This window comes from Manis pentadactyla, chromosome 12, assembly GCF_030020395.1.
Source record: "Manis pentadactyla isolate mManPen7 chromosome 12, mManPen7.hap1, whole genome shotgun sequence".
NCBI lineage: Eukaryota > Metazoa > Chordata > Mammalia > Pholidota > Manidae > Manis > Manis pentadactyla.
The window spans coordinates 13,657,466-13,678,394 of NC_080030.1; the positions used below are offsets into that span (position 1 = coordinate 13,657,466).

The following is a 20,929-nucleotide window of genomic DNA, read 5'->3' on the forward strand; positions in this document are numbered from 1 at the left end:
TAAATAGTGGTGCTATAAACATAGGGGTGCATATGTCGTTTTCAAACTGGGCTGCTGCATTCTTAGGGTAAATTCCTAGGAGTGGAGTTCCTGGGTCAAATGGTAACACTATTAGTTTTTGGTGTCAGCGTGCGAAGGGACTTGGCACGCCCAGAGCGCACCCAGGTCTTTGAGTGAACGTAGGGGTGGAGAATTGAGTAACGGACGAGTGAGGTGGGAAGCCCCACTGTGACTTTCAGCTAAGAAGAGTCAGTGGTTGTGCTTGCTTATCAGTTACTGTCCATTACACAGAATAGAAAAAAGAATAGAAATGTGGGAAAACTCGACCCCTTGTTAAATCATGTAATAAATAGGTCAGTTAGAATAGTGGCAAAGAACTTAACCTCTTTCAGGTCCCTAACTATATTGAAAGACCTAAATGTTCTTGAAATTGTTTTTGAAGAAAATATATTTGATGTGTTATATGCAGAAATTATTTTGAGAGTTTCCTGTTAATTTTATGATGAACAGAAATACAAATGAAGTTTTTCAGGTCCCAATACTGAAGGGCCCCCACCCGTAAGATGGCGAACTTCCTGCTTCTCTTCCGGGTCTTCGGTTGCCGCTGGCGCCACCCGAGGCCCAATTACCTCTCGCCCCCCTCCCCCAATCCCAGCACCTGGCCAATAGCCACCAGTCCCATTGAAGTGACACCTCAATCAGCTTATGTCCCTCCCTATATAACCTAGTACTTTTCCCCAATAAAATGGAACTCTCCGGTGAATTGCTGCTGTGTGTTGCTCCTTCCTTTCAAATACAATGGGTTTTAGTTTGTGATTTTTGTTTTACCTGCCATGTTATCTGCATCATAATTCTTCATGGTGTGATTTAAAAAAAAAAAAAGCATGCACTACAAGTAAGATTTCTGAAAACCAAGGAAATTCATTCCGGTGTTTTTACGGTAATGGAAAAAAGCATCACCTTTCTAAACTTTTAATAATAAGAGCTGCCATGTATCCAGGGCCTCTGGTGTACCAGGCAAAGTATTAGGAACTTAATATTCGTTCTCTGTGTATTAAGCAATCCAAGTAGCTGCTTCACCCTGGAAACACAGAACGGGAGACCAAAGTTCAGACTCTAACATCTCTTCCTAGTCCCAGGCATTTCCACCTCCACATGTCCCAGAAAGGAACCTATGTCTCCCTTCTCCATGCCTTTCCCCAGTCCTGCCACTCTCCCGCTGCCAGAAAAATCAGGAAAACCACACACACAGCCATGTACCTTTCCTTTCTCCTGATAGAACATCATCAGCCAGGTTATGCCAGAAACCCGAAGTCTTTCTTGTCCCCTTCTGCCTACTTGTCCCCCACATACCTGTCACCAAAAACCTTTCTACATATTTCCTTCCCATTTTCTTCATTCCCATCGCCACCACCTTACTCCTTTCCATCATTTTCCTGCCTTTTCTGTTGCTGGCTGGAGTCCCACTCTGACCCTCCTGTCTAGTCCATTACCTCTGCAGCCAGAGTGATTTTTTTCTAATATGCAGATACGCTGTCTGGGTTAAAACATTTCAGAGACAGCCCTTTAATGACCTGCAGGATAAAATCCAGTCACCTGAACTTGGCTTACAATAGCCTTCAGACAAGGCTTTGTCTGCCTTATCGGCCTATTACAGTCCTTTTTTAGTTATTGGAACTGAACACAATCTCTTGCTCTTAAATGTGCAATTCCCTCTGCCTTCACCACTCTTTTCCTAGCCAACTTCCATTCAACCTTTAGGGTTCAGCTGAATTATCCTCTTCCTGACTTCTCTGGGCATTTCTGCTGTATCCTGGCAGAACTCTTTCTGTAAGACTTGCCACCCTGCCTTGGCTGAATCCTGTGGTCCCGTGTGCTTTGGGGCATATGCGGTGGCAGGGCCCAGGAGAGATTTGTTCAGGATTAAAAAACCCAGTGCACGTGCTAAATGCCTACCTGTTGAATGAGAAAAGGAATGCGTTGCTGTTGTCATATGATGATTAGAGCTATTTTGAATTAAATCTGCTGTTTGAAAATAAATTTAATTCTCCTATGTTTCTGTTTTTGTGTACAGGTTAGCAGAACTCATAGAGACTGCATGAGTGGAGCCCGGCTCGTGCGTCCCCCAGCGTGGATGGGTAATCAGTCCTGAGAGGGAACGGAGAGGGCTCCTTCGGCAGAGCCCTTCTGGTTCGGCAGGAGAGCAGTAATCAGATGTTTGCCATCAAGGAAATAAGGCTTCCCAAGGTCACTGCTAAAGCAATTAGCTCATGTCGAACATATACATGTAATCTATATAGGAAAATAAGTTCTTGAGATGTAATGGGTTTATTCATGAGCGTTACAAGCTCTTGTTATATTTCATGTGAATGTTGGGATATTGTCATTACCAAAAAGGGAGAGAAATAGAGTTTGGGCGGCGATTGCTTTTTATCTCAGCATGAATGATTTATAATAATTTCCAGTTTTGTATGCATAAGGGTGTAGGGTAGCTTTGCCAAAAGCAACTCAGGTGCAATATTAATGAAAAAGGAACGTAAAAACACAGTGAATACTTTGGTGTGAGGGAACCTATTCTGTCAGTCAGTTTATGGGTTTTGTTCCCCTGTGAGGTGAGGAAGTTGCTGATTTCTCCCTGTGTACCATAATCATCAGAGAATCTGTCATGGAGTTCTGTTTAATAATGTTTTGATCAATTAAAAAACATACATATTAATACAATTCTCCAAGTGCTATGTATTTTTTTTTTGGTATCATGAATATACATTTACATGAGCAACATTATCAAGTCCCCACCACATACCCCATCACAGTCACTGTCCACCAACGTAGTAAGATGCTAGAGAGTCACTACTTGTCTCCTCTGCTCTGCTGCCTTCCCCGTGCCCCCTGCCCCACCCCACATTATGAAGTGCTACGTATTTTTTTACCACTGCACTCTTGGCCTCATTTGGTGATCCTGCAGCGGGCAGCAGAGTCCCCTGGACGGCTGGTTTAAAACGGGCTGCTGAGCCTCCCCTGAGGTTTCTGGTGGAGCAGGTTTGGGTGGGCCTGTGAATTAATGTTTTTAATGAGTTCTCGGTGCTGACGAACCTTCGTGCTGTACCTAATCCATGGTAGTTTCTTAAGTGTAAGGTAAGCCGTTCAGGATTTCATCCCTAGAGTACGTTAGGGGATAAACAGTTTTGGAAACTTATTTTGCAAGTCATCTTCTACCATTGTTGCTGCAGTAATATATCAGTATCAGTCTATTCTTTTTTACTCTGGGCCAATGAACTGATAAAGTAATACAGGCAATAAAATGGAATCCCTAGTCTTTAAGGATATACTATTATATATATAATGTATATACCTTATGTATATATATAAATATATATACGTTATATATGCTATGTACTATATTAGGACATACTGGCTCTCCAAATCTCATGCTTCAGCTGATGTTAGAGCTAGTTTACATTCTATACTTGTAAGGATATAACAGGTCAGCTTAAGCATGCAAAATACAGCCATTGTTGAAAAATTGCCATATATTTTCTCTAGAATTTAATAAGTTGGGTCAAAATGTAGTGCTATGAAACTGCATCTAGCATTGGCCTTTCTTACAAATTGTGCTATCATTACTGGAAAGCCATCTGTTTTAAAATGAGGTGTTACGTTTTGCTTAAACTCTTTTTCTAGTCTTTCTTTGATACACAGAATTCTAGGAAAGAGGCTGTTCTCTTGGCGAAACTGAAACACCCCAATATTGCTGCCTTTAAAGAATCATTTGAAGGTAAATGTTAATTCCCCCACCTTCCTGTATTTCTGGATTTGATTATGGCCACTCTGCTTTCCTAAAGTATCTTCTACTTGTTTTAGCTGAAGGACATCGGTATATTGTGATGAAGGGGACCTAATGCAAAAGATTAAACATCAGAAAGAAAAGTTGTTTCCTGAAGATATGGTAAGAGACTAACTTACATAGTTTCCCTCAAGGTTTAGAAGCAACTTTTCTCCTAAAATCTGTGTCATTTAAAAACACTGGTGTCTGTGATTTCCTGATGGACTAGTTAGAAATGATGTGTTTCTGTACCAGAGCGATTGCTTAGTGTCATCAGGGTATGGCTAGAATAGGAAATGAAATAGACATGTTTACAAAGAATCAAGGAATAAAACTTCCATGTTTAGAAGAATCTCAAAATTGTATTTCTCATCATTTTTTGTCCTAGATATTTACAGTTCTGATTGTGGTTGTGGTCACATTTTGGGAGGCAGGTGAATTTACTGTGTGTTACCAAATCACCAGAGGAATGGTACCTGTATTTCTGTGTCTTGGGAGTACCTAGTCTCAATTTTTTTCCTTCTGAAGTTCAGTGTGTTCCCTTAAGTCTAGTGCTTACTGACTTTTAGTAGAAAATTGCATGCTAAATATCATGGAACAACCTGACTAAGGGAAATATTTAAGTAAACACCTTCAATGGTGCTGCATTTGATTTAAGGTATAATGTATTATGAAAGTATATTGGCATAGATATTTTTCATCTAGAAGTTGTGCTGTTAAAAATACGTTCCATAGGAGGTCAGCCTTGGGCCCAAATGGATGACTCTCCAAAGCAAAAAGGGGAAAAACATCAGCTTGAACATCAGAATCTGGAGATTCTGAGTACTGTTAACTGGAGGGTTATGAGCTGATCTCAAAGGACTGTTGATGATACAATGAAATCTTTTAATGTTAACATTTGAATATTAAGAAAAAGTACATGAAAATCTGATGTAATGGTTGTATTATAAAAAATTGTAGCATATTCATTTCTTAGTGGTGAGCTACCTTCCTATATGTATTCAAGAAATACTTTTATTTATTTGGTTAAATACAAGAAAACTATAGTGGGTGTTCATATGTAAGATACTGACATATGGGATTCACAGCTTTCCCAAATGTCCCAGGCCACACCCAGTCTTAGTTGGACTGTGTAATTTCCAGGAGTTCTGCACTCACAGTACATAAAACGCAGGTCAGCTGAGGCCCAAAGACAATTCTTTGGAGTCTTGGGTTCACACGAGCCAGTGACTGCATTCCTGCACATCTGCATCCTTTTTACTTACAGATACTTAACTGGTTTGCGCAAATGTGCCTTGGAGTAAATCACATTGACAAGAAACGTGTGTTACACAGAGATATCAAGTCCAAGGTAAGTGGACCCAAAAAAACCCTAAAACTATTTCATTCATTCTTTTTTCTGTTATTCTATTTCTTTTTGGGACATTTTTATTTAATTTAGACATATTCCTTACCCAATACTTAGACTAGCCAAATAAGGTTCTGCCTGAGAAGTCATTAAATCTCTTTCACAGTAGTGTTAACATGTTCCAAGCTCTCTTACTGACTGACCACTAAGCCATATGTTCTCAGCTGGAAAATGGTTGAGACCTGGGCCTGCCACGTGGAATTATTCTGACAGAGGGTCCCTGGCCGTCGATCAGGCTCTGCTGATACAGTCTGAAGCTCACCTGTTAGATACTTAAGCAGTCATCGTGAATTCCCAAGCAGGGGACCGTGTAGCTGTTGAGAGAGTATCCTGTCTTTGTGTGTTCTGCTGGGGGACTCAGCTGTCGGTGTTCCTACCGCGCCTCTGTCATCAGCAGGCTGTGAAAGATGCTTCTCCAGAGACGTCCGCCTTATGGAGGACATCATCTGAGCTCTTCTTTTTTTAATGCAGAATATCTTCCTTACCCAAAATGGAGAAGTAAAACTAGGTTTTGGATGTGCCCATCTTCTCTCCCAGTATGTATGTCTATTTCTATAGAAGGAACAGTAATCAAAACACCCATTATTCAGGGATGCTCTGTAAGTTGTCTTTGTCTCTTTTTGTTTTTAGTCCCATGGCATTTGCTTGTACATACGTGGGAACACCATATTCTGTGCCCCCAGAAATTTGGGAAAACATGCCTTATAACAATAAAAGGTAAGTAATCTACTTATTTGGTGCCAGGGTGACTGGTGACAGGCATTGTAGCCTACAAAGTTCAGTTTTTAAAATAGTGTACCTAAAGCAGTGTAGAATCGAAATTCCCAGGCTTCACAGGCACCAGCACTGCCTCTGCTTTTGCCCATAGTGCCATGTGTTTGTTTACATAAGACCTAAATGACCTGTACAGGCATATCTCATTTTATTGGACTTCATTCTATTGCACATGACAGTTACTGCACTTTTTATTAATTGAAGTCTTGTGGTGACCCTGGGGTTGAACAAGTCAATAGGAACCATTTTTCTAATAGCATTTGCTCACTTCATGTCTCTGTCACATTTTGGTAGATTGCAAACTTTTTCATTATTGTTATATTTGTTATGGTGATCTGTGATCAGTGATCTTTGATGTTACTGTTGTAATAGTTTTGGGGTGCCATGAGCCATGCTCATATATGTTGGCAAACTTAATACATTTGATTTATTATTTAAAAATAAATAAACAAACAAACAAACAAACAAATTCCCAGGCTTCTAGACGAAAGCCCTAGTTTTCCAGCTGTCTTAATCAGAGCTGAAAGTAGCTGTCAGTGCTGAAAAGAAAGTCATCTCTGGGGACTGTATGGATTATGTCACTGGCCCCCAAACTTCACAGCTCCTGCTTTTAAAAAATGCCAAAGCACAGGTTGCAACCTGAGCAGCTAAATCAGAATGTCTGTGGTGGGCAACAGCCATTAGTAATTTTCCAGGATCACCAAGTGATTCCAAACGCAGCAGACTTTGAGAATCACTGGATCATGTCATTGAGTTAACATTTATGGACTAGATAATAAACAACTTCTTAGATGCCTTCACCACTGAATTTTATCAAACATTTAGTGAAGACCTAATACCCATCCTCCTTAAAGTTTTCCAAAGAGTAGAAGAAGAGGGAATACTTCCAAAACTCATTCTATGAGGCCAACATCACTCTAATATCAAAACCAGGCAAAGACACCACAAAAAAAGAAAATTACAGACCAACATCCCTGGTGAACATAGATGCAAAAATACTCAACAAAGTATTAGCAAACCGAATTCAAAAATACATCAAAAACACCATCCATCATGATGAAGTAGGATTTATTCCAGGAATACAAGGATGATACAACATTCAAAAATCCATCAACATCATCCACCGCATCAACAAAAAGGACAAAAACCACATGATCATCTCCATAGATGCTGAAAAAGCATTTGACAAAATTCGATATCCATTCATGATAAAACTCTCAACAAAAGGGGTATAGAGGGCAAGTACCTCAACATAATAAAGGTCATATATGACAAACCCACACCTAACATCATACTTAACAGCGAGAAGCTGAAAGCTTTTCCTTTAAGATTGAGAACAAGACAAGGATGCCCACTCTCTCCACTTCTGTTCAACATAGTACTGGAGGTTCTAGCCACTGCAATCAGACAACACAAAGAAATAAAAGGCATCCAGATTGGCAAGGAAGAAGTTAAACTGTCACTGTTCGCAGATGATATGATATTGTACATAAAAAACCCTAAAGAATCCACTCCAAAACTACTAGAACTAATATCTGAATTCAGCAAAGATGCAGGATACAAAATTAATATGCAGAAATCTGTTGCTTTCCTATACACTAACAATGAACTAGCACAGAGAGAAATCAGGAAAACAATTCCATTCAGTTGCATCAAAAAGAATAAAATATCTAGGAATAAACCTAACCAAGGAAGTGAAAGACCTATACTCTGAAAACTACAAGACATTCAAGAGAAATTAAAGAAGATACCAGTAAATGGAAACACATCCCGTGCTCATGGATAGGAAGACTTAATATTGTCAAAGTGGTCATCCTGCCTAAAGCAATCTACAGATTCAATGCAATTCCTATCAAAATACCAACAGCATTCTTCAACAAACTAGAGAAAATCATTCTAAAATTCATATGGAACCACAAAAGACCTCGAATAGCCAAAGCAATTCTGAGAAGGAAGAATAAAGCTGGGGGATTATGCTCCCCAACTTCAAGCTCTACTTCAAAGCCACAGTAATCAAGACAATTTGGTACTGGGACAAGAACAGACCCATAGACCAATGGAACGGACTAGAGAGCCCTGATATAAACCCAACCATTTATGGTCAATATATGATAAAGGAGCCATGGACATACAATGGGGAAATGACAGCCTCTTCAACAGCTGGTGTTGGCAAAACTGGACAGCTACATGCAAGAGAATGAAACTGGATTATTGCTTAACCTCATACACAAAAGTAAACTCAAAATGGATCAACGACCTGAATGGAAGTCATGAAACCATAAAACTCTTAGAAGACAGCATAGGCAAAAATCTCCTAAATAGAAGCATGAGCAACTTCTTCCTGAACACATCTCCTCAAGCAAGGAAAACAAAAGCAAAGATGAACTCATGGGAATACATCCAACTAAAAAGTTTCTGTACGGCAAAGGACACCATCACCAGAACAAAAAAGCATCCTACAGTCTGGGAGAATATATTTGTAAATGAAATATCTGACAAGGGGTTAACATCCAAAATATATAAAGAACTTACATGCCTCAACACCCAAAAAGCAAATAACCTGATTAACAAATGGGCAGAGGATATGAAGAGAGAGTTCTCCAAAGAAGAAATTCAGATCCAACAGATGCATGAAAAGATGTTCCACATCACTAATAATCAGGGAAATGCAAATTAAAACCACAATGAGGTATCACCTCACACCAGTAAGGATGGCCAGCATCAAAGAGACTAAGAACAACAAATGCTGGCGAGGATGCGGAGAAAGGGGAACCCACCTACATTGCTGGTGGGAATGTAAGCTAGTTCAACCATTGTGGAAGCAATATGGAGGTTCCTCAAAAAGTAAAAATAGAAATACCATTTGACCCAGGAATCCCTCTCCTTGGAATTTACCCGAAGAATACAACTTCTCAGATTCAAAAAGACATATGCACCCCTATGTTTATCACAGCACTTTTTACAATAGCCAAGATACGGAGGCAACCTAAGTGTCCATCAGTAGATGACTGGATAAAGAAGAGGTGGTACATATACACAATGGAATACTACTCAGCCATAAGAAAGAAACAAATCCTACCATTTGCAACAACATGGATGGAGCTGGAGGACATTATGTTCAGTGAAATAAGCCAGGCGGAGAAAGACAAGTGCCAAATGATTTCCCTCATTTGTGGAGTATAATAACAAAGCAAAACTGAAGGAACAAAATAGCAGCAGACTTAGAGACTCCAAGAAGGAACTAGTGGTTACCAAAGGGGAGAGGTGTGGGAGGGCAGGTGGGGAGGGAGGGAGAAGGGGATTGATGGGTATTATGTTTAGTACACATGGTGTGGGGGATCACGGGGAGAACAGTGTAGCACAGAGAAGGCACGTAGTGGATCTGTGGCATCTTACTACACTGGTGGACAGTGACTGCATTGGGGTATGGGTGGGGAGTTGATAATATGGGTAAATGTAGTAACCACGTTGTTTTTTCATGTGAAACCTTCATAAGAGTGTATATCAATAATACCTTAATAAATTTTTTTTTTAAAGTAAAGGTACATAATAATACTATATATAACCAGATCGTACATTTTTAGAAAAACATACACATATATATATACATACAACCTCACCTGTGCATACACATATTCATACGAATAGCAGGAAAATGACTGGGGCCTATGGCTACTTTCATTTCTATTTTATACTTTTCTATATTTCTGTTGCCTCATCTTTAATTTGTTTTGTATAACAGCATGTTTTACTTTTTATAATCAGAGCTTTAGACAAAAATAGTTGCAGCTCTGCTCAGACAGATTAATTGGCAGACACAGCTCCAGCAGACATTCAGAGAGCACCAAATGCATCTCTGAGCTGGGAATTCTACTGAAAATCATAATGCTGGCAGAAATAATGCCATTTTGCATTTATATGGGACTCCACAAAGTGCTTTCACAATCCTGAGAGAGGACTTCTCATCCCAGTTTGTGATGAGGAATCTTAAGCTCAAGGAGTCCCAGACTCACCTGCAAGTCCCACAGCCTGGAACAGCAGAGCGCAGAGCGTCCCAGACCCTCCAGACCACACCTCCACAGCCTGGACCCCAACCTCTACCCCAGCCAGGTTCAGGTGCCCTCTTAGTCACACAGATCACCATTGACCATTAAAAATCATTAGAATATTTCAGATTCAAATACCTCAGACAAGCTGGACTTTGTAAAAGTATGAACATTTTAAATGAGCTCCAGCATGTAAACAAAAACCCACAATTTGATATTTTGCTGTTAGACACTTCCCTAAAAATATAAAAGTTGACCATGCATGGCATACATGAACAGTCATAAGTCTCCTTCAACATACATAAATCATGGCACAGGGCACTTCAAAAATATCTTTTCACAAATTCTTTTTAGTTTTGTGGCCTGAAAATAGCTTAAACAATTACTACCATAAGAAAATTAACACCCCCTTTGTGTCTAACTGGTATTTTTTTCCATCTACCTATGTCAATGAAAACACCCCATACAGACCACCAGTCCCACACAGAAAGGCTACTAAATGGCCGCATTGTTACAAAATGTTATTATTTTTTAATTTTTTATTAAGGTATGATTGACATACACTCTTATGAAGGTTTCACATGAAAAAACAATGTGGTTACTACATTTACGCATATTATCAACTCTCCACCCATACCCCAATGCAGTCACTGCCCATCAGTGCAGCAAGATGCCACAGATCCACTGTGTGCCTTCTCTGTGCTACACTGTTTTCCCCGTGATCCCCCACACCATGTGTACTAAACATAATACCCCTCAATCCCCTTCTCCCTCCCTCCCCACCCGCCCTTCCCCACCCCTCCCCTTCGGGAACCACTAGTTCATTCTTGGAGTCTCTGAGTCTGCTGCCATTTTGTTCCTTCAGTTTTGCTTCATTGTTATACTCCACAAATGAGGGAAATCATTTTGCATTTGTCTGTCTCCACCTGGCTCATTTCACTGAGCATAATGTCCTCCAGCTTACACTGCTGTGCTTTTAAACATGACCTGACCTCAGGTTAACAAGCTGTCCTGACCTTTGGGTTAATTTGCTTATTAGGAAAGCAGGTTTTTTATGCAGCAACATTTTCAAAATGTTTAGTAGGTCAAAATGTGAAGATTAACAAAATAAGGTACACATTTTTAAAAAAATAAAAGGATGGGAAAGTTCCATTTTTGTCTGATTTGGTTTTGGAAAACTTTTGGTCCACGGGGCTTTCAAAATAGCCTGAAAATAAGAAGCAACAAAACTCAGGGTTTACCTACTGTGGACCTAACGTCTGGACAATTCACCTGGACTCGCAGTGGGGTGAAGAATTTGTGCTCTCAGTCCCTACCCCAGAGCCACCTTGACCCCTCGTACGGGAGACAGGGGCGCTCCATCTAGAGCTTTGTGGCCCTTCTGCAATCGCACTGACCTGGCTGGAGCTGACTTGCCGAGCTCCATTCAGAACCTGTGCAGATTCTCCCTCCTCTGATGGGTGATGGCCTTCCTGCTCCGAAGTCACTGGCCTGGTGGGGCCCCTGGCCCGAGGGCTCCTCCCGAAGGACCACCGCTTGTGCACAGACAGCACGGTCACCTGTAGGTCACCCTGTCGCGAGGAAGGGCTGCTCCGGGACCGGGGCTGTCTCAGCCCCAGCTCTCTCCATCGCCGCGTCCAGTCACACCTCCGCTTCACTGCCGCAGCTCCCCTTCCACAGAATCTCCGCAGGGGGTGGGGAGGACTCCGTCACCCGCCCACTCTGGCAAGGTCCCCTCTGCACCTGAGCCCGCCCACAGAGGCTGCCAGGCCTGCAGCAGGTCAGGCGCTCAGGCAGGCTGCACGCTGCTCGATGTCTGTTTGCTCTTGCTTATCTACACCCTTCCGGCCCACTGGCACCGGCTCACAGCCCTCTCTGCCTCCCACACTGGAAATCTGCCCATTGCCGGCCCTGGCCCAGTGCTGCAGCAGGTCCCCAGGCTGTGCATGGTTTCCTCTTGGCAGGTGCACTCCCAGGAACCCAGCCCACAGGCAAGGAGGAGAGACCACCTCCTCTTACTACCAAACTTGACTGTTTTCTTGGAATAACTTAAGCCTCTTCTTCCATAGCTGCCCCGCAGGAGTGTGCAGAACCCTGGGGAACAGAAGCGTTTCCTAGATAACACGGCTTGAGTCGTCAGGAAGGGGTGCGAGTACCCTGTTTCCGCAGCTCTGTGCTCCCCCGGACTGCCCGGCTTGAGTCCTTGCCCGCGGGCCCTACGGAGGAATGGCCGGGAGCTCACGCCCACCGGAGGCCGCTGGGAGGACTTAGAGCGGACGGCAGCTGAACCCGAAGTCCAGCAGCCTCCTGCTCTGCCCGCGGCTCACGGACAGCAGGCGGCCTCGCCACCACAGGAGAGCCCGGCAGCACCCCAGGGGCGGCGGGGTCCACACCGCGGACTGGATTGGTCACCCAGCAGAACGGCCACCCTGTCCCATGCTACCACCCCCGGCCGCCGTCGCCCGGGGGTCTAGGGGCGTGCAGAGGTGTACAGCCTCTCCTGCCCAAGGCCGCCCAGGAGTCTGCCCCTTCACGGGTTGCCCACGATGACCCTCCCGCCCCCATTAGAACCGCCACTGCCACCCCCAGAAACCCTGAGCGTCAGCGCTGTGCTGAGGGCAAGCGGTTGCACCACCACCCACCACGCCTTCCTCCTCCCAAGCCACTGGCTTGTGGAGCCCCTTGGAGACTCGTCATTATTCTGCCCCGCTTTCTCTGGGAGTCTGACCCCTTGTTTTCTCCCATTTCTCAAACACGTGCAGGGCAAGCCAACCCCAAAATATGTCTGGTTGGCTTCTTACCTAACATACTCAAAAAAGACCCTGCCCCCCCATTTCCGCAAAACACCCTTTTAAATCAGTGACCCGAGAGGAAAGCCATGTGTGAGGCCGAGGTGGGGACCAGCCCCAGCGGGGTGCGCCTGGGTCTGCACGCTCTCCTGCTTGCCTGCGCCTTTCCCTCCCTGACAGACAGTCAGGAGCTCTGTGCCTGCTGGCCTCACCTCTCTGTTCCTGGACTTCGTATGTGGATTTTTCCACATGCCTGAAGCTTGAGGTGCTGAAATCCTTTTGCCGTTTTCAGTGAAAATCCTACCCAGAGTGTCACTTGCCTTCCTGCTGCCTTTTAAAATGAGTCACTACTCATATCCCAACTTTTCCGTGGTGATATGAGATCGCTATAAATACCTTCTGTGCTGTAGCTCTGTGTGGGTAACAAGGACAGCATGCTGGTGCCACACACCCCAGGTGCTTCTGAGAAGCCAGTCCTGTTAGCACCACCAATTAGCACACACTTCACTGCGAAATACTTCTGCTTTTCCAAAATGATCACTCAGACCCCAGAACACAGCCTGAAAAAGGAGGCAGGAGCCAGGTTATAAAGCGCATGACATTTAGACCCTGTCCTGTGGACAGTGGAGAATCCCCAGGAGCTTTTAAGCACAGGACTTACATGATTATATTTATGACTGAGAAAAGCAGTTGGGGCAGTCAGGAGAATGAAGACTCAGAGGAGGAGGGTGACAGAGCTACCGGGAGCAGGGTGAATATAGCAGAGTGGGGCTAAAAAATGCGGACGCCCCCCAGCATCAGCAATCACGTGGTCACAGCAGGCGCTTCAGAGGACCTGGTGGCAATGCCGTTTCTGGTTTGGCAGAGATGAGGAACGGGAAAAAAGTCTGGGAGTGAAAGGCGTAGATCCTCCTTTGTTCCCACAGAATCTCAGGGACCTGTGATAGGGGCCAGGGCAGGAGCCATTTTCCCAGGCTGGAGACTAAAGTCCAAACCCCTTTTTCTGGCACCTCCCCATGTCTGACTGGGGTGGGAGGGAGGCACCATCTAATCCTCTTTATCCTTTCAATCCTGCCTCAGTGGACGTGTCTCCACTCACCCCAGTTGGCGTCCTCCCTCATCTGAATTCCAGCACCTCTCAAGTCAACACCCCAGGCCTGGCAGGTAGGAGCCCTCACCCCTACTACAGACAGGCCTCCTCCCTCCTCTAAGGCTGCATTCCCATCAGCCCTCCTGGTCACTGAGGCCCAGCATGCACACCCCAAGGCACGTATAATAAGCCCTGAAAGACAAGGTTCTTATGTCTTACCCAACCAGAGACTTCACACAGTGATGAACAAATATCAGATGTTAAATAAATACTGCTGAGTTGAACTACAGACAGATCAGAATGTTCCTTCCACCTAGAATTTCATGGTGTTTTTTTCCCCCCTTATCACAGTACAAGGGGAAACTCCATTGGTCTGCAGCTACAGGTCTTCAAGTGTCTCCCTGTGCTAAGTTACTTTGCTTCCCAAATGTGCAGGTTTTATCAACTCTTTTCCAATTCATCTTGTGTATCTTCTACCAACCTTCCCAGTCTCTATGGATCTTTCCTGCATAAAAATAAAAGTAAAAAAATACTCTGGTGTCCTAAACAATTAAGTTGCAACCTGAGAAGCTAGGGCCCTGGGGTAGATGGTCAGCTCCTGGTTCCATGAACTGGTTCTTTGATTGGTTCTGTGCTCATCAGTGAACGGCCTCCCCTCTTCTTTTTGCCAAATCCTGCATGTGTTAAACTTAAATCTCCTCACCCTTTAATTTAGCTTTTCTTATTTACTGTAGTACAAATTGCTCTCCACTCTGACTTCCTGTAATGCACACATTTTTGTATAAAACCAAATACGTTTTATGTCTGATTTGGTTCAACATACATTTCTCAAGGGCCTACTCTGTGCCTCCCATTGTTTGGTGTTCGGGGAAAACCAGAAACATAAGAGTGAAGTTTCCTGTACTAAGGCTCCAGTTTCTCTGACACTGTTTTGTGCCCCCGGGTGGCAGCCCAGTACTTACAAGCAGGAACTTGCCGGCCCAGACCTTGTACACGGGGCCTGACTTACTGTGCCGCTCCCACCTGTACATACTGGGGTTTACTGTGCCGCACTTGGGTGGTGCTGTGAATGTTTGATTTGCCAGGTCAGGGAACAGGTGCCCAAGGAAGTGATGTGACACGTGAGCTGGAACCTGAGCAATAGTTACAAGTTAGCAATGCAGAAGAGGGGAGCCCATAGACAGAGGGAACAGCCTTGTGAAAGGCATGGCAGAAGGGGTAGCACAGGCACCTTCCAGGAGCTAAGCGATCAGTGTGGTTGGAGCGTGAAGGTGGAGCAGTGACAATGCAAAGGTGGTCTGGGGCCAGAGCACAGGGCGCTGTTAAGCCAGTGGGAAAAGAGAAGGGCATTCATTATTGGTTAAAAGCTGTCTTCTAAAGTTCACTCTGGTTGCTGGCCGGGAGTGGGTCAGTGAGGGGCAGAGAGCAGGGTGAGGAGCAGGAGGATGGGGCAGTCGTGGCTGCTGAGGCGACCCGTCTGAGGGGTGCTGGCCGCCGACCCTACCGGAAAGCGATTCTGCCATAGTGTTGAGCAGGGCTTGGTGATAAACTGTGTTTCTGACTAAGAAGAGTCAGGACTGGGGTTTCTAGTGAGGTAAGTGAGAGTGGTGATATCTTTCACCTGGGAGGGAGTCCAAGAGGAGCGGCAGCTGAGGAGCCAGATCTGGGGCATGGAGGGTGTGAATTGTCTGAGAGACACGGAAGCATGTGTCCAGCCGGCAGTAGTCTGTGAGTCTGAAGTTCACAGGAGGGACCTGAGCTGGACATGCAGGTGGAGGAGAGGTGGCCTTGCAGGTGTGGGTAGGCTTGCCTGGGCTGTACAGCAAGGAGAGGCCCATAGCACAGAAGGTGGAGTTAGGGTGGCAGGGCAGCAGCGGGCAGAGGAGCCAGTCAAGAGAAGTGGCAGGAAGGGGAGTCCCGGAGGAGCAGAGTGTCCCGGAAGCCAGGAGGAGAGAGGGGGAGGAAGGGGCGGGCAGCAGATGGCCATGGTGCCCAGGTGCTGGGCACAGGAGGATTGCTTATCCTCCCATTGCTTCCTGAGCCTCTGTTGGTGCAGGTGCTCTGGCACCGCCTCCGTTAGCAGAATTGGGCAGCTCCCCAGGTTGCTGTTGCGCATCCTCAAGGGCCTGTACGTAGCCACTGCCGACCTGGCCACCTTCGTGCTGTGTCCTCCCCTCTGCTCGTGGCCCCTGGACAGAGGTGAGCCGCCCCACAGTGTGGAGGATGTTCCCCTTCGTGCAGGTGGCCTCCCGCATTGTCGATGCCAACTGCTGCCTGGACACCGTCAGCCACTGAGTCGTAACCACAGGGTTCCAGGAAGAGGTGGGGACCATCTTTACCAGGCCCGGCCTTTCCCGGATGGACACAGACATGGTGCACTCCTGAGCGGAACCACCGCCCAGCAAAGGCATCCGAGGATGCAGGGGTGGCCAGCTGTCTCAGGGTCCCGGGACATGCTCCCAGCGGTTCCCTGTGCAACTCCCTCCCCTCATCCCTGAGAAATAGCCTCCCCAGGCACAGTGTGGTCTGGGTGTTGTGTCTGAGGTTAATGGTTCCTGGGGGTTGGGGTCATCCCTATGCAGAATGTAATAAATGATGAACGGATTGCCACCACACTGCTCTTTCTTCTCAAAGCTCTGCCCCTCCTGCAGACATCGTGTGCCCCAGCCCACCGCACCCGCAACCCTCAAACTCTATGACGCAGGGGGGCCCTGACCTCCGCCAGGTTGTCCTCCATCCTCTGTCCTCCCCCCGTAAGGTGCTAAGGAAGAGCGGGACGCTCTATCCCCCAGGCTGCCACACCTTGGCAACACTGGAGAGGGCTGTTGAAACAGAAACTGGACCTTCCTTCCTGACCCCTACAGGTTATGATCAGACACCAAAATCTACTGAATAGATGCCCCGGGGTGTCTCTTCACGTCTTGAACACCGCTGCAGATGTCATAACCCAAGTAGATCCCAGGGCTGCAGGGCACCAGTCTAGCACTGTCCCATTTAATGACACACAGCTGTCCCACACATTCCAAGAAATTCATTTTCAAAAAATGTTGAACTTGGTCTCAAAGCACCTCCAAGATGTGCACTCCTTCCTTTGGGGGCCTTTCTCTGAGCCCAATTTCTCCACGCTTCACACTCAGAGCACCCACCAAAGCTCCCAGGTCCCCAGTCCTCCCCCATGGTGCCCCTCAGCCATCCATCCCCAGGCCAGGCTGGTGTGAGGCCCCTGGTGTCCCGCTCCTGGGTCCTGGCTGAGCGGCCTGACTGTGACAAAAGGCTGGGGAGGCTGAGCAGAGGCACTGGGCTCTGATTCTCCCCATAACGCTCCCCCAGGGCTCCCCCAGGGCTCAGGATGTGTTCACCCTCCCAGGAAGGGAGGCCTGGCCTGGAGGGGAGTTCCAGGATCAGCACAAACACCCCCTTGAGGGGCTCCAGGCTGGAGAGAGTCTCCAGGCCTTATGCTGCAGGTGGAGCCCCAGACTGGGACTGGGGAAGCAGACAGCCTAGTCCAGATTAAATTCTGGCTCTGGAGCTCTGGTGGGAGGCAATAAGAGGCCAGGAAAGAGGGAGTCTGTGATGGATCCCGTCTCTGAAAACTGATATAGCCTGTAACTGCTTATGCACTGAGTGTTGCTTTAAGTCACTGTAGTCTCTGTCTTCCAGGTCTCTGGATGCACATGCTCCCTGTTCTCCCAGGGACCCCCATTCTTTCTCCCTCTTACAGAACAACAAAAGCATAGTATTCCCTCGACCCTCATGGCAGGTCTGTGCGTCTCCTGATCCTGAGCCTACCCCAGTTGCCCCATAGGGAAAGGAAGCCTCTGAAGCTTTCTTGTGAGTCATAGCCCCTTCCAGGCCTCAGTTTCCCCTCTATGCTCTGATCCTAGTACTTGAGTAAACTGGTTGGAGAGTGGTGTCTGTGGCCCCCCTGAAGTATCTCAGAAATGTGGGATGCTGAAAGTTTCTCTGGGTTTAAGTCAACCGTATTTCCCAAAGATAGTTTATGATGTGGGAAACAGGTGCAGACCGGTCCTGTTGCCTGCTCAAGGTCTCGCTGCTGGGATCAGGACCTTTGTCCATGGTGTCCTCTGGTGGCGGGAGGCACAGAGGGGAGGCTGGGCAGATCTGGGTGTCTCCCTAGCCCTGCCATTGTTCCCTGGGGCTCCTTGCTTGGTGAGGCTCAAGCTGTCTCTACTCTAGTGGAGTAGACAGGCCTCTCTGTGTCAAAGTGTCAGGTTTGAGTCCTGCCTGCGGAAGCCTCAGCATCTCTCCCACCATGCCCGCTCCGCCTCCCCATGTGCCTGAAGAATTATACATGACACATGTCATCAAGCAGCCTCTGGCTTAAAGAACCCCTGGCTTCATTCCTAAATAATGCCATTGATATTTCCATTCCACTGATAATTCATCAGCATCACAACGATCAGTTTTCACAGAAGGAGAATGACAGGTTGTCTGGGTCATGAACTGGGTGCATTTCCTTTCAGTCTTTTAAAAGACAGAGATTTAAGGGATTTTTAATAATTTTTTCCTCCCTCCCCCTTTACTTCCAAGTAATACATGTTCACTTAGAGAATTTGGAAACAATGGAAATGTAAAGAAGAAAATAAAATTCTGCTGTAACCTCACCCATAGATCATCTACCTCCAGCATTTCACCTTATTTCCCTCCTTTTTTTCCCCCACTTGTATCTAAGAACATATGTCCCTTATCATTTGGGAAACAGGCATCCCTGTCCCTCTCCCTTGATGTCTGTACTCTACCTACTCTGGCTTTCCACACCCCAAACACGGCCCACCTCAGGGCCTTTGCATATGCTGTGTCACCTAAAATGCTTCTCCTCCCCATCACCCTGCCCTGTAAAGGAGTCCATGACTTCCCACTCAGGGAGGCACTGGGGGAAGCTCTCAGGGATTCTTTGATTCATGTCCACCAATCCTCTCCACAATGTGATCCCCAGAGACTGGGGTCAGGTCCACTGGGCTAACCTCAATGTCCCCCAGAGACGAACTTTGACAACTTCAAGTCCCTTAACCTCTATGAGCCCTTGTCATTTCATGGGAAAAGAGTTCTTTTTGAGGATCTCATAATTGCAGCAGGTAACTTTTGAGCAGAGCTTGTCTTGTGCCAGGTCCTGAGTGTTCAAAGTACAAATCAACTATTTCCTACTTCTCCCATTTCACAGATATAGAAACAGAGGCCCACCGAGGCAGTGAGTGAAGTCACATGTTCCAGGTTCCCCATTTTCTCCTGCTTGTGGTCCTTCCCAAGGGGCACACTTAACTTTGTGGCCTACCCTAGACCCAAAGAGGAGTGAGAGAAGGTCTTCAGGGCCTCTTGGAACTTTCATCCCTCATGAATTCCTTGGTGATTCTCAGGGCCTCAGTTCACCCTCTGTAAAGGAGAAAAAGTTGCCTGACCCATAGCCGGAGAGGGGCTGTCCCTTAAGCTTGTTTAGTGAGTTCTAACTCAGGGTCTTTGCATTTGCTGTTTCCTCTGTTTAGAACAGTGTTTCTTTACCTCTCCTTGTGGCCAGCTCCTTCTCTTCCTTCAGCTTCCTACTCAAATGTCACTTCTTTAGAGAGGTCTTCCCTAATTTCCCTGGCCAAAGTCCTCCCCCCACCCCCTCATTCATTCATTCATGTCACACCATCACAGAGCACCCACTGTGTCTACAGGTCTAGATGCTGGGGACACAAATTCCTGCCTGTCAGAGCTCACAGATGGCTAATGTATAAATAAGTCAACATGATTATTTCTGATGGGGCTGTGAAGAAGAAATATGGTGACAGGAAGTGACATGGCAAAATCAGAACCTCTGGGAAGAGGTGGGTTTTGATCAGAGGGTGGAAGAGGATGAGAGAACCGGAAACAGGGAGAGAGGTGTGGAGGGGATGACACTGTTCCAAGTACAGGGAACAGCAGGTGCAAAGGCCGCGAGGTAGGATTGCTCCTGGGACCAGAGGAGGGAGTGTCTGAACTGAGCAGAAGGAGGAGATGTCAGGGAGTTCTGATGGTCTGTGCTGTGGGAAGCAGTCTGAATTGGGTGGAACTTGGGAGAGTTTGTCTCCACTGCCACGCAGAAGACCTCACAACCAATCCACAGCTCCCCCTACCCATTCGACCATCACTAATTCCAGAGCCAAATGCTAATTTGTAACACTAAAGACGTTGCATTATTTTCACTTTAAAATACAAATTCCTCTATGCAAAAAATCTGGTGCACATTGTGGGAATGTGCTTTCTTTCTCTTGAAGAAAAAACAGGAATCAAAAAAGAGATATTTCTGAGAGTCACTCACATACAAAGCCCAAAACATACATTTGGAAACCAGCGGCCACATATCCACCTCCACTGGAGCCTGGACAAGCAGTGCCTGGGACCCCACCCAGAACCGGGACTTGACTGCAGGTCTCTCAGTGGGGAGAGACTGTGCGTGGATTTTTTTTTATTTACGTTTTCCTGAATTTTTCCAATTCCACACCCTGGGTTCGTGATTTCTTTTTTTTAGCCCGAGTCTGGGAGAGGGACAAAAACATTACTCTTAGAAAAAATAGATTTCTCCAATGCAAGCCGAGTGGGAGGGACATTCTGCACCTTCAGGGGGCTGGGGGTGGGGAGCGGCTGGAGGCGCGAAGTTATTCTGGTTCCTTCGCGCCTCTGCAGCTGGCGAGCTTTCTATAATCAGGACGAGCCCCGCCTTCCCCACCTCCTGGGGAGCAATCAGGGGCTATCAGGAGTCTCCTGGGGCCACACGCTCCTTGTCGGGTCTGGGGACCGGAGTTGGAGGGGCACGGACCAGACTGAGGGCCGGCATCTCGTTCTCCAGCTCCGCTCAAGATTTAGGAGAATAACGGATGGGGAATATCAACCTCCGAGAGTCTCCAGTCTCTTTGACTCTTTTTTTCCCAAAGATGGAAGTGTGTGTGTAGGGTGTCTCTGTCCGTGTCTTCTGACTAGGAACCAGGGAAGGGTAAAGTATCTCCCAGTCCTGCGTTTTTA

General features: G+C 46.3%; 1 protein-coding gene and 1 long non-coding RNA gene across 4 annotated transcripts in view; both read left to right on the plus strand.

Moving 5' to 3' along the window:
• The window catches only part of LOC118921346 (conserved oligomeric Golgi complex subunit 2-like), a 51,153-nt gene extending 48,432 nt beyond the window's left edge, over positions 1-2,721 (plus strand). For all 3 annotated transcript variants that reach the window (XR_008992862.1, XR_008992863.1, XR_008992860.1), the window contains one exon: positions 2,075-2,721. The gene's annotated coding sequence lies outside the window, so the exon portion shown is untranslated. The remainder of the gene's footprint in view (positions 1-2,074) is intronic.
• Positions 2,722-3,374: 653 nt separating this feature from the next.
• On the plus strand, positions 3,375-14,463 carry LOC118921337 (uncharacterized). Its single transcript, XR_005028293.2, has 5 exons — positions 3,375-3,775; positions 3,862-3,946; positions 5,091-5,174; positions 5,862-5,948; positions 12,121-14,463. It is a non-coding gene; the product is annotated as an uncharacterized LOC118921337 (long non-coding RNA).
• Positions 14,464-20,929: the final 6,466 nt, after the last annotated feature.